This window comes from Eucalyptus grandis, chromosome 9, assembly GCF_016545825.1.
Source record: "Eucalyptus grandis isolate ANBG69807.140 chromosome 9, ASM1654582v1, whole genome shotgun sequence".
Lineage (NCBI taxonomy): Eukaryota > Viridiplantae > Streptophyta > Magnoliopsida > Myrtales > Myrtaceae > Eucalyptus > Eucalyptus grandis.
The window spans coordinates 28783532-28797881 of NC_052620.1; the positions used below are offsets into that span (position 1 = coordinate 28783532).

A 14350-nucleotide genomic window follows, 5' to 3' on the forward strand; every position below is an offset into this window, starting at 1 on the left:
GGTAGTGAAGAAATAATTATTTATTTATAGTATTTGTTTAAATATTCTTTCAAAGTGAACGTGGCATTAATAGCTCTTTTTGATTTGGAGTTACGTTAAATAGATACAAAATCTATATAGTGCAACTGGAGGATTTTGCAGCAGATTCAAGTAAATTTGTTTGTAAACTGAAAAGTTTTATTCATAATTTTTAAGCAAGTTTCTAGACACTATTATTAAAGCATCACAATGTTGTTATTTTGTTCAATTGAGAACAAAATAATTCAATATACTGCAAAGGTCAGTGGGAGGAAATTTATTTTTCTCATACCCTATGTATATGATATTTTATTTACAAGTAGTGACCTTGATGCATCTTTTGTCTTTTGTACTGAGATTCGTAAGGATTGTTCTCGCCATATAAATATTGGATTTTATTAGATTTATCTTAGAGGACATTTGCTGATTATATTTTGGAAATATTCAATATACGTCATTACAAGTCAGGAATTGTTCTTATCGTTAAGGGTGATGGACTGAATCCATTACATTGTCATTATTTAGATATTGAGATAATCTAGTTAAAAATGTACATTGTGTTAGTGCACTTATAAGTATAATATATGCTTGAATTTGCACTAGATTAAATATTATCTTTACGATGAAACTTCTAGGTAGATATCAGTCAAATCTAGGACGCGATTACTGGGTTGCTGCCAAGAAGGTTTTAAGGTACTTAAAGAGGACAAAAGATTATATGCTAATTTATAGACATGTTCAATTCCTGCAGCTAGTAAGGTATTCAGATGTAAACTTTGATGGCTGTTAGGATGACATGTGATCAATAACGAAATACATATTTATGTTAGTAAGAAGTGCAGTAAATAAAGTTCTATGTTATCTTTTACTATGTGAGCAGTGTTAGTAACATTCTTTTAAGCTGTTACTTGGGCTATTAGGCTCCAGAATCTCATGAAAGAGTTGATTGTTGTAACTTTATGGATAGACCATACGGTTGTATTGAAATAATAAATTTGTAGTATTATTTATTTACTACAAAGGTTTCAAGAGGTCTAAATATATGATGGTCAAAGATTTTTTTTACTATAAGGAAACAATACAGAAATGTGACGTAATAATATAACATATTTTCACAGATGATGTGATGATAGATCCACTAACTAAAGGCCTACGCCCATGTGTATTTGAGCAATATGTCATTAGCATGGGCCTAGGAGCATTATAAGATGCTGTTGTTTAATGGGAGCTATTTTGGCTTTACTCTGATAAAGATTTCATCTGTGTTTGTTACACTTTGTGACGGTTTGATATGTATCAACTTTTGCATTCAATAAAATATTTTTGGATGTGTTGTTATTATGTTGAATACATATTAATAAAGTCTCAATGTACTGTATAAACCTTAAGTGAAGGCTAGGGGCATTCGGTTATTAGCCTTGTGCATATACTTTGTTATACATAAAGAAAGGTTAATCATAAGGATAAGGCATATGTGGGTTCATTGGATCCATAAAAACATTCTTTAGTGGCATAAGTTTTTGTGTCGCTTAAGGTAAGAGAATTGTGACTGACAAATGGGATCTCTCTATGAGAAATGTTATCAGTATTCATGACCACGGAAGGCTCTGTGTGTATACATGCAGTTACCGCCATGATTCGGTGTTTAAGACTTTATGGGATAGGATTGACTATTAAGAATTATCTCTAGACCAAATGTGTGCACACATGGTACGATTTCAATTAATATAGTCCAAGTGGGATAATGTAAGAGTTTTCTTAATGTGGATGAAATTAATTGATATTGTAATTTACTGTTTTTATGGTTACCGTAAAACATGGTTGGTCTAAGGTGAGATAGAATGTTTCTTAATTAGTCTAATATGGGGCTGGCTAGTGTGGGTTGAGTTGAACCTGGCTCGTAATGAGGGGGCATAGCTGGAAACTCTATAAATAGTGCTCAAGTCTCTCCTCTAACCCTAATTCTCACATGTATCCTCACCTAAGGAGCGTTTACCTAACGCTAAACGTGAAGGCAGCCGCCTCATTGAGCCAGTAATACGGAGGGCAATAGAGGAGAAGGGCTTGCGCGTGGAACATTGTGTTTCCGCTTCCGCTTCAAGAACGATGGATCCCAAAATAGGTGTGTTAATCTTTCTACTCAACTATGCATGTTGTTGTTCTAATTATGGAGATCTTAGGATGGCGCAATTTGCGTCCAATAGAGCAATGATGATGCATAAGCTGTTTTATGTGTGACTGCTACTTCGTCAGAAGATGAATGGGTGCTAGATTCGGGGTGTTCTTATCATATGATGCCTCATAAGAACTGGTTTACTACTTATCGGACTGCAGATGGTGGTAGGGTTCTTTGGAGAATAATGCAGTCTGTAAGGCTGTGGGGATAAGGACAATTCAGATTTGGATGCACGATGGGGTGGTGCGCACATTGACAGATATGAGGCATGTATCAGGGTTCAAGAAGAACCTTATTTCTCTGGGGACACTCGATGACATCGAGTGTAGGTACACCGCTGAAGGTGGAGTACTAAAGATCTCTTGAGGTGCCATGACAGTGATGAAAGGGAATAAAGTGAATACTCTCTATCATCTAGTGGGAGAAACCGTGACTGGAATCGCTGCAGTTTTATTAGGTGAGTCAGACTCTAACTTGACTCAATTATGGCATATGCGATTAGAGCATATGAGTGAGGCAAGTATGACGATGCTGAGTGAAAGGGGGTTGTTGAAGGGTCAGAAATAAGGGAAGTTGGACTTATGTGAACACTACATCTTTAGGAAGCAGCATCGAGTTAAGTTTACTACAGCTATTCATTCGACCAAACGATCAATTGAATATATTCATTCAGACATCTGGGGCTCTTCTTTGGTTCCTTCAAAAGGAGGTGCCTGATATATGCTGACATTTATCGACGATTATTCAAGGAAGGTATGGGTATACTTTTTGAAGCACAAATATGATGTGTTTGATTGGTTCAAGAAATTTAAAGCATTGATTGAGAAGCAGTCAGATAAACAAATCAAGTGCCTGAGAACCGATAATGACATGGAGTTCTATGGTAAAGATTTTCCTGAATTCTGCGAAAAAGAAGGTATTGTGAGACATTGCATAGTACATGGGACACCATAGCAGAATGGCGTGGCAGAACGGAAGAACAAAACTTTACTTGAGGGAGCTCGATGCAAGCTTTCGCATGCAAGACTTGGCAAGGAATTTTGGGCCAAAGCAGTGAACATGGCATGTTACTTGGTTAATCGATTTCCATAATCTGCTATCGAGTGGAAGACTCCTGAAGAAGTATGGTCAGGGAAACCTGTTGATTATTCCAGATTACGTATATTCAGATGTCCTACGTAATCTCATGCAAGTGATGGTAAGTTTAAGCCAAGGCCGAAGAAGTGCATATTTCTGGGTCTGCACATAGGGTGAAAGGCTACCGATTGTGGTACACTGATCCAAGATCACCTGATTTTCTAATCAACAGAAATGTGATCTTCGATGAGACTGCAATGCTTAAACAAAGGAGTTCTAAGACACAACCAGCAGAGAAGGCAGATCATGGTGTCATTAGTGAGATGGAGTTTCAGGTGGAGACTTCGGAGACCTCAAAGGTAAGAGAAGATGAGACTGCAGATGAAGTTGTAGTTCCTAAAGTCGGTGGTAGTGAACAACCAGCAAAGCCGCATCACATTATAGCCGCAGATAGACAGAAAATGCAAATTAAATCATCGGTACATTATAGTTATACATATATTGCTTATGCATTAACTGTAGGTGATGAGGTGGAGACAGATGAGCCTTCGTCTTACTCTGAGGTGATGACTAGTTCGGAATCATTGCAGTGGCTAGGGGCTATGAGTGAAGAAATTGAATCATTCCATCGAAATTAGACATGGGAGTTGGTCAAAGTACCAAGAGCCAAAAGATTGTCGGAAGTAAATGGGTCTTTAAATGGAAAGAAGGCATTCCCAGTGTTGAGATAGAGAGGTATAAGGCGAGACTTGTGGCGAAGGGATATACACAGCATGAGGGCATTGACTACAATGATGTGTTATCTCCTGTAGTAAGACATACTTCTATTCATGTTTTACTTGCTTTAGTTGCTTTGCAGGATTTTGAGTTAGAGTAACTATATGTAAAAATTGTGTTTCTTCATGGTGAGTTGAAGGAGCAGATTTATATGAGGCAGCCAGAGGGATTTGCTATTCCAGGTAAGGAAGATCATGTTTGCTAGTTAAATAAATCTTTGTATAGGCTAAAATAGTCTTCTAGGCAGTGGTATAAACGTTTTGATATTTTCATGGCTAGTCAAGACGACACAAAAAGTCAGATGGATAGCTATGTCTACTTTAGGAGATTGGAGAATGATTCTTTGATTTATTTACTCTTATATATTGATGATATGCTAATAGCAGCTAAGAATATGTTTGATATCGATGTGCTGAAGAGACGGTTAAATGCTGAATTTGAGATAAAAGATTTAGGTGCTGCAAAGAAAATTTGGGTATAGAGATTTTGTGTGATAGGACTACAGGAGTTTTACGTCTATCTCAAAAGAAATATATTGAGAAGATTGTTGCACGTTTTAATATGGTAGTCAGCAAAATTTGTAAGTACACCTTTAGCGGAACACTTTAAACTTTCAAATAAATTATCACTGCAGATTGAGGAGGAAGAGGATGAGCATATGTCTCGTGTTTCTTATTCTAGTACCGTGGGTAATATTATGTATGTTATAGTGTGCACTAGGCTTGATATTTCACAAGCTGTGAGCATGGTTAGTCGCTATATGAAGCGTCCTAGTAAAACTCATTAGGAAACTATGAAGTGGATTATCAGATATTTGAAAGGGACAACAGATGTGGTGTATAGTGTATCGGAAGGACAGCAATGGCAGTGAGACCACTGGTTTTGTGGGTTCGGATCACGCCGGTGACTTGGATGATCGCAGATCTTTAGCAGGGTACGTGTTTATGCCAGCGGGTGGTGCAGTTAGTTGGAAAGCATTCTTACAGGATCACATTGCATTGTCTTCGATTGAGGCAGAGTACATGGCACTAACTTTTGTAGCGAATGAGGCGATATGGTTACAAAGTTTACTCTCGGACTTTGGGTTAGAACAGAAAAGTGTGGATATAAATTGTGATAACCAATGTGCGATATATTTGGCGTATAATCTAGTTTATCATGAGCGAACGAAACATATCAACATCATGTACCATTTCATCCAAGATGTCTTAGCTAATGGTAATGTTATTGTAAAAAAGATTGCTACAGCAGATAATTCGGCAGACATGATGACTAAGTTTGTTCCTTTGGCGAAACTCAAGCTCTATTAGCGTCTGTGGAGAGTGAGCGCCCATCAGGGCGTTGGGAGAGTAGCAATGGCTTCCTCTCTCTCCTCACCTCCACTAGCAAAGTACCTTTGCTTTCCCTACTAATCCCCGCCGCTAATGTCTAGCTCAACCTGATCGGCAATTTAGTTGCCTTTGATTGGGCTTGAACAAAATTCGGTTTGATTACCTAATCTACGTCAAAAGTGCAATGACAATTGATTTGTTACCATTTGTCCCTAAATTTAGCTTGCTCGATTGAACTGAATGGTAGCTATTTGATGCTGCCTAGGATTTTATTTTTTCTACCATTACAGATGTTTCTTTTATGTGCTTTTGGTTGTAATACTTTCCATGATTGAGCTTGTTTTGAGTAGATTAGTCCATGCTATGATTGATGGTTGCATATACGATAGGTAATGCTGTATGATGATATCAAGCAACTGTTGGAAAATAGGATTTTGAAGATTGATGAAGTTATTTATTCCAGTGAGTCAGTGAATTTCAATAGTTATTTGGTTGATGTTGGAGAGCCTCCAGATGATACTTATATTCATAGCTTGATTACTGTTGGACAATTGGATTTATAAGTTCCCTTTGCTTAGGGTATTGCTTGCTTGTCTTCTTCGTCATAGTGGTTTTGTTGGGTGAAATTATTAGTAGGTGCAATGTGATGAATGCGAAGTTCTTGGGTTTGGTTTGTTAGAAGTTCGAATGGGTTTATATTACTTCTTGTTTGTCTTGGAAAACGGTGTGTTGCTCGCATATATATGCGCATAGATCCTCCTTTGTGATGCTTTGCTTGTTGTTCTTCTAGAACATTAAATATTGTTCTTTTGCTTGCTTAGAACAGCTTCTTGGGTACGATTCAATATATATTTAATTGATTTAGAACCTGAATGTGAACATTTGCAATTGCTCTACTATTGCTTTTGTTCAATGTGCAACTAGTCTTTTGAAACTCCATATTTTTTTGCTAACCTTACTTTCAACTGATGCAGAGTATTGGTTGAGTTTCTGGTGTGAGGTTCACTATGATCCCCTCTTTGCAATACAAGGTGTGTTTTCCTTTTGGCTACTTAAATCCCGTGGCATGGAATATAGAGTTGTATTGCCTACATAAATTTTCATTTTCTACGGGTGCTCCAATTCCTTAGAAATCGGAAAAGAAACATTGGTTATTTTAGAAGTTGGTGGCTCATGATGTTGCAACCTATAGGAAAATGGGAACCAAATATATACCGTCTTTATACCTCACATGTATTGATTTTGTATTCCAAATAGCATAGCTTGCTTTAAAATGCGTCATAAAGACTCCTAACAAGTAGCCTTCCAGGACTGAAGTCATGGAGGAACTGGAATCAATAGAAGCTTCCAGTGCTAATAGAATACTACGGGATGATGCTTTAATTCACTTACTATGTCATTCTTACTTCATGTGATGTAACCAAAGTCTGTTGCTCCACACTTTTCCATTTTTCCCGGGATGAATCTTGGGCTTCGAATGTTCATTTTCATTGTACCCAACAGTTACTAGGAGTTGTCTTCTCTTGTAAGTTCTTTGGAATATGCATGACATGTATATCAATATGCGCGTCGGCTAGTGAATTGAGACGTTGTGATTGTACTATTATTTAAGAGAGGAAGAATTTTTTTAATGCTAATCCTCAATTTTGTCAGCAATATGAGATTCACAAAAGAAGCCCGTTGCTCTTCAAGAGTTCGAGCTCTTTAATTTTCTTGCATGATAAGGCTTTGAACATGAGCAATAGCTCATTATTGTTGCCATCACGAATGTGTTCATGTGGTGCTTGCTTTGCAATCATTCTCCAAGAATATTATGTTGTTTGGTTCATTCTAAAGAGTCCGAAACACTTAGAGTGCCAAAATTTGGCACGAATTGATACTTAAGTGTCAAAAGTCAGGAAAATGACACTTAAGTGTCAATATTGGAGCAAAATAGATTAGTTAAGTGCTAATAGTAAGAAAATCTAGCCAAACAATGATGTGGTGATTTTCCGGTGAGCCAAGTGCAAAATGACGTCATTTTGCATGCTAGCATGGTTAGACAAGTAACAAAACAGCGTTGTCTTGCTACTAATGTGGATAAATAATTAATATAAACATTTATTAAATTTAATTTAAAACCAAAATTTTAAAAAAAAATAAAGAGAGAGAGAGAATGAGGTTCAACTAGTGGTTGAAGGCTGAGCCCTCGCCGAGGGGCCAAGTGGCCGACAGTAGGAGGAACCCTAACGGAAGATCAGAGCCTCGCCACCGTCATAGGAGGAGGGGAAGAGCATCAATGACGCCTCTTCTTCCTCCCTGTAGCAAAGCACGGCAGGAGATGATTGCGAGCCGAGAAGGCCGGAGAGAGAGAGGTTGTTGCGATGAAATGTAGAGAGAGAAAGAGAGAGGAAGATAAATTGACGTTATTTTGGAGTGTAATTGCGATCTTCGTTTTCCCCTTTTCTTAATTTTTCGAAATAATATTGATTAAACGCCTAATTGGGAAAGAAAAAAAAAAGTAAGAAAAAACCGACTGCAACGGGATGCGGTAATTATGTGATTTTGTTAAATTCTTTTTTCTTTTTGCTTTTGGCCGAATGTAATTTTGCCAACGTCTCGTACGGACGAGAAGACGACGAGGCGCTTCGGACGGGCGCCATTTGCTGCGGTTTGGAGTCGGAGGAGAGACGCGACGGGGCCCCACCGTTTGGAGAGAAGAAGTTGCCGCTGGACCAGCAAATTACCACGTTCGTTTCCCCCAAAATTTGAAATTTCATTGCATTCACGTTGTGATTATTTTGCCAAAAAAGAAAAAGTTTCTTTGATCCGTATTTGGAAAATTATTTATCGATGGTGTCATGACGGACGATTTTACGATTTCGATAACACACATCAATCTATTAACATTGTTGATGGAAATTTCTTTTTTCCACGAAAGATGAATGTTGAAAATAAGAACTATAGTTTGGGCATTTTTTTTAAAACTTGTTATGTAAAGAATTGTCACCCATCAAGAAATCCTTGGTTATATAAATTCATGGTTCAATGTGTTAAGGTAATTCATCATAAGAAAAAATGACAAAGTAAGGTAATATAATAAATTCTACATCTATTAATATTATAAAGGTTAGTGGAATTTAGATGCAATCATCTAATTTAAGATTTAAGCTGAAACAGAAGGATAATTATACTACGAGTCTTTGAACTTTTGGGTAATGTTTGTTGTTGTTCACAATGAGGTTATTCCTTTTAACTAAGTATCACCATATTTTGTTCACAATGAGGTTATTCCATATAATGAGTAAAACTTAGTAACAAACATTGTTGGCTCGATGAAAAAATGGATTCTTTCAAAAAAAATAATAGAAAGTACATATTTTTTTCTCTTTTTCCTCTTCCTTTTCTTTTTATTTTTATTTTAAATTTCTTTTGGTTTGTATGAGAAATTTCTTTAAAAAAAAGATGGGAATATACTTTTACCTCTCATGAGTCAACAAGCGTTACGCATCTAACCAAAAATATAACGGAGGGTTCACAGCCACTTAAATGAAAATTCAATTCAATCTTCAATTGGTGAAAGTTTGTAGGCAAACATATATCGTCCCAAAATCGAATCGATCTTACGTAATTAAACCCTCCCTCTTGGGTTATATTGTCGATTTTTTGTAATTTTTTAGGTGGCTTCCTTAAAAATCATGTTAGATTTGCCTATACAACAATCGCATGGTAGAAAATGTGGGATCTTGTGGTGAAATTTACGCACCGAAGCAGCACGAGCCTGATGCAATTTTTCAATAAGGTGTTGTGCATTCGACTAGATGTGCGTGCGTGATTGCTTGACGTCATTAAATCCTATTTCTCCAATTTAACATGGATAAACTCTCAAATTCAAAGCCAAAAAAAAAACACGTACGAGCTTTGTTTCTAGAAGAGTAATGCAAAAAGAAAGAAGAAGAAGAAATGTCATGTCGTGACGTCAAATTCTACAAGTCAGTTGAATGATAAAATCAAATGGAATTATGTGAAGTAATTCAACGTTCATATTTTCAATTTAAAAAAAAAAAGAATCGTTTACTTGAAAGTGAAGTTGGGGTTTCCAGGACAGCTAAGTCCGTACAGTGCACTCAAAGCGGGACAAATATATGTGTACAAAAAATAATGTAATTCCTTTTTGGGGACGGCAAGCGATTTTTAAATTAAAAAATAGATTAATATTACGAAAAAAAATTGAATTAATATAAATTTATCACAAGTTCACTCCAAATATCACTAAAAAAATTAATACAATTATGACAAGTCTATCTAAAATTAATATGAATTTTTTGAATTAATCATGAGTGTACTAGTTTAGAGTTTGTTTTTGTTATAGGTATATTAATTTAGAATTTTTTGTGGTATCAACCCTAAAAGGATAGCAACATTGCTCACACCATTTCTTCCTCACTCCTACAAATTGTCTATCTCAAAAGAAAATTGAGATCGGTTGGCATTCATGATGGGAATATGGAAGTCATTTCAAAATTAAGTAATTTAATACAGAATAGGACAAGCCCATGTGGGGCTTTTTTTTCTTCTCATTTTTTGAGATTGGAAATCCCAATTTCCAATTTATCATAATCGTTTCTTTTTTTCATTTTATTAATTTATCAGCTATAGTGGGCTGTCATTTTTGGTCAAAACATTTCGTGTACCTACGTACCACTTTGGGGAACAAAACATTTCTTTTTTTTTTTTTTTTTTTTGGGCGCACGGGATATCCCGAAAAAGAAGGGGAAGAAAAAAATACTTTATTTGGATAATTAGCTTATATTGTAAAATAAAGAAAACGATCCAGACAATGATTTTTCGTTAGGTTTGATATTTTTGGATTTTTTTTTTTTTTGGTGTTTTGAATTAAACTAGGAGTTGCGTGAGAGAGAGACTACGGGGAAAGGCCAGAGAATCTAACTGACGAGTCCTTAATCATCTTAACAGGTGATTCGAGTAGGCTTTATAATTATAGATAAATGTAATTTTTATAACCTTTTTATAATTTAACTATCTGGAATTATAATTTTCCTACCCAAAAAAAAAATATCTAGAGTTATAATTCCACTATATAATTCAGTGAATTTATTTTGCAGAAAAGGACAGTTCAGCTATATAGATAGATGAAGAAGTCCAACATAATTACTCACAAGCCTTAAGAATTGTCCCTCTCTACTCTCTCGTCAGTGCTCCTAGAAACCCAACAATGGCCAACAACCAAGAACGCGAAGGGCGCGATCAAGAAGACGAAGTCGGGAAGCTGGCGGTCCGGCTGGCTGGTGCGGTGGTGCTTCCGATGACCCTCAAGTCGGCCCTCGAGCTCAGCATCATTGATGCCCTTGTCTCCGCGGGTGGGTTCCTCTCGCCCACCGAGATAGCGAGCCGGGTTGGCGCCAAGAACCCAGGGGCCCCGGTCCTGGTGGACCGGATGATGCGCCTCCTGGCGAGCCACGGTGTGATCGAGTGGCGGTCGAGGAGGGGCGACGGGGACGGAGATGGAGGGGAGAGAGAGTACGGTCCAGGACCCATGTGCAGGTTCTTTGCCAAGGACCAAGAAGGTGGAGATGTTGGTCCTCTGTTTCTGCTCATTCACGACAAGGTCTTCATGGAGAGTTGGTAATATTATTTTTATTTTTGGACTATCACCAGTCAAAAAAGTAGTTTCTATGAACAATGGCCTCTGTGCTTTTGTTCGGCGATTCCAACGGTGAATATTAGGTTACTTGTTGAACGGCTGAAACTAAAATATGATCGCAGCGCTTGATGGGGACAAGTCGCACAGTGTCGTCGATTGTGATTTTTGGAAAAATGCTCAATTCAATGAAATATTTACGATTTTCTTCTGAAGATTATGGATTTCTACTTGTACAGATCTACGGCTGCTTCATTTTTCCGGGACTAATCTTAGGTACCACTTGAACGATGTCATCATGGAAGGAGGGGTTCCGTTCGAGAGGGCATACGGGATGACGGCGTTCGAGTATCCTGCCATTGACGATAGGTTCAATCAAGTTTTCAACCGGGCCATGGCGAGTCATACTTCCCTCATCATGAAGAAAATACTCGATGTCTACAGAGGGTTTGAAGGCATCGAAGTGCTGGTCGATGTGGGAGGCGGAGTCGGGTTCAATCTCAAGATGATCACCTCCAAGCATCCCCACATCAGGGGCATCAACTTCGACTTGCCTCACGTCTTGGCCGATGCTCCTTATCCAGGTAAATCAAATCCAGGACTCCAGCACTCTGCAAGAACACTGAACTCGTTGTTTCTCTTGGTTCTCTTCTTGTGATTATGTGTTGATGTCTCGTGTTTTAGGTGTCGAGCATGTTGGTGGAGATATGTTTGAGAGTGTTCCTAGAGGAGATGCCATTTTCATGAAGGCAAATACGTCAACTTATCTAATGTTCATCCAACTTGTGATGCGTGAGGCCGTGTAGTTGTTTTTTTCATCACTTTGCGAAATTCCTCTTTGACTCTTCAAACCATTTCAAGGACAATAATCTGTTTTTTCCTAAATAGTCTCCACAAATGTCGCTAGGAATCCAGAGAAACCTTAAGGCGAGGGAACAATAGTAAAATTCCCATTACTCGAAAGAGTTGCACCATATCTCTCAGGATTAATTCGTACTATGATTTCAAGATTCTTTTCAACATCAAAACTCATTGGCCTTCACAATCACATTACTTCTTTACAATTCTCTAATCTATGGACATCTAAGTGCAGTGGATACTTCATGATTGGAGTGATGAGCATTGCTCGAAACTTCTAAAGAACTGTTTTGAGGCTTTGCCTACCAATGGGAAGGTGATCCTCGTCGAGGCGATTCTCCCCGCGGTTCCAGAGAGAAATGTCTCTTCAAATAATGTGTTCCAGCAAGACCTCTTCATGTTGGCTTAGACTCTTGGCGGTAAAGAGAGGACGCAGAAGGAGTATGAGGCCCTAGCGGTGCAGGCAGGATTCACCGGCTGTGAAGTCAAGTGCTGCGCTTACAACAGCTGGGTGGTGGAGTTCCCCAAAACGGCGGGTCATTAAGTCTTTCGAGGCCTATTCCTAATTTTTTTGGTAAAGGTAAGTAATATAGATAGACAAGAGAGCCAGGAGGCCATACAAAGAACAGCAGGGAAGAGCCGGCACCAAAAACTTGCACTCAAAATGTCAGAGTACCACTCGAGTGGAAGGGTGCCAACTCGAGCTGCAAAGAAGGAAAAAGGAAACAGAAAAATAGGCAGCTAAAAGAGGCTGACGAACAGCGCAGCCAGGGCAGAAAGCAAGCCAAAAACGAAGAGGGAGGGCAGAAATACAACCCCACAACACCAGGAAACAACCAAATGAAAGCAGCAGCCGGGTGAACTGGAAGCAGCAACAACAACGACTAAAAGACCAAGGGTAAGACGAGATAGAGAACCACCCAAACAAGGGGGAAGAGGGGGCTACCCACGAGCATCATCAATGCAAAGAAAGACATGAACGGAGACGGCCAAATGATCTCTTCGGTAGGAGGCCGAAACGCTTACTCAAAGATAGAAGGGTGGATACCCCAACTAAGCTAAAGACGTTTGTTGCGTGGGATATCCGGGACCTTGGAGAATGTAAGGGCCTTGTCTTTGACAGCTTTGATTAGATGGGCTTTCATGGCTGGGAGGGAGAGCTGTTGGTTGCGGAAGATGATATTGTTTCTCTCCTTCCGACAAGATAACATAAGGTACCAAAGGAAAACCTAGCCATTGATTGATGGAACCCTGAATTAGATAAGTGATTAATAGCCCACAAAAGGTTCACTTTCCAGGTCTGGTTTCTCCAAGGAAGATTAAACTTCGCTGCCCAAAAGGCCGCAAGGCTGCGAGTAATGGAGCAGCCAAAGAAAAGGTGATCGATTGAATCCGGTCTAATTGAACAAAATGCACAAGACACATCTGGGATTCTTCCATGGGTGAGCAACCTCACCTGAGTTGGTAGGCGATTGCGAGTAATTAGCCACGGAGTTTGATAACGAGGAGGGAGAGAGGGGCTCCAAATAAACTTGTAGCAGTGACTAAATGGCTTCCTCGTCCTCAGGAGATTCCAAGCAGAAGCTGAAGAGTAGGTTCCAGACGGGTGACCCAGCCAAACCAGTCGATCATTTTCCCCATTAAGGATCGGAAGTGGCTCCTCCCAAGTCGCAATAACACCCACAAATGAGGAAGGGGTGGACAGGGCTGCCAAACCAGTTCTAATTGTAGCAAGACGTGGAATATCGGAGCTATAGATATCACGATTAGAGAAGATCTTATAGAAAGGGCCACGTGGATGCCAATAGTCAAACCGAAGGAGGTCAAGAGCCATCGCCAACATTCCATCTAAACGAAGCTGGATCAAGTCACGGAGACCAAGTAATTTCTTCCAAGCCCATGAACAGGACGTTGGCTTAGGCACTATCCAAAAATTCTTATGCTTTAAGAAGTTTGAGTGGATCCATTTACACCATAGGGACTCTTTATCAGTAAAGAGGATCCATAAGTGCTTGATCATTGCCGCCAAGTTACTTACTCGAATGGATCGAATCCCAACCCACCTTCCTCCTTAGGTAGGCAAACATCCTCCCAAGCCACCTTAGCCCCACCCGAACTCAAGGTAGGCCCTTTCCAAAGGAATTGTCGAAAGATTTGTTCAATTCGCTTAATAACCGAAGAAGGCAATATAAAGACACTCGATCAATACACCTGGATGGAGTGGAGGACCGATTTTATCAATTGCAACCTGCCTGCCATGGACAAGAATCGGTTGGTCCAAGATTGGACTCTCGAGGTGATAGTATTCACCAACGCAGCACAATCTACTTTCCTAAGTCTAGTAGAAATAATAGGCACACCAAGGTACTTAAACGGAAGAGATCCTAATTGGAAGCCTGAGGCATTTACCAGGGCATCCGTAAGAGAAGGAGGCCCTCCAGAGATAAATATATCACTCTTGCGAAGATTGGG

General features: G+C 39.0%; 1 pseudogene; it reads left to right on the forward strand.

Annotated features, from left to right (window-relative positions):
- The first annotated feature begins 10594 nt into the window (after positions 1–10594).
- LOC104415143 lies at positions 10595–12427 on the forward strand (annotated as a pseudogene).
- Positions 12428–14350: the final 1923 nt, after the last annotated feature.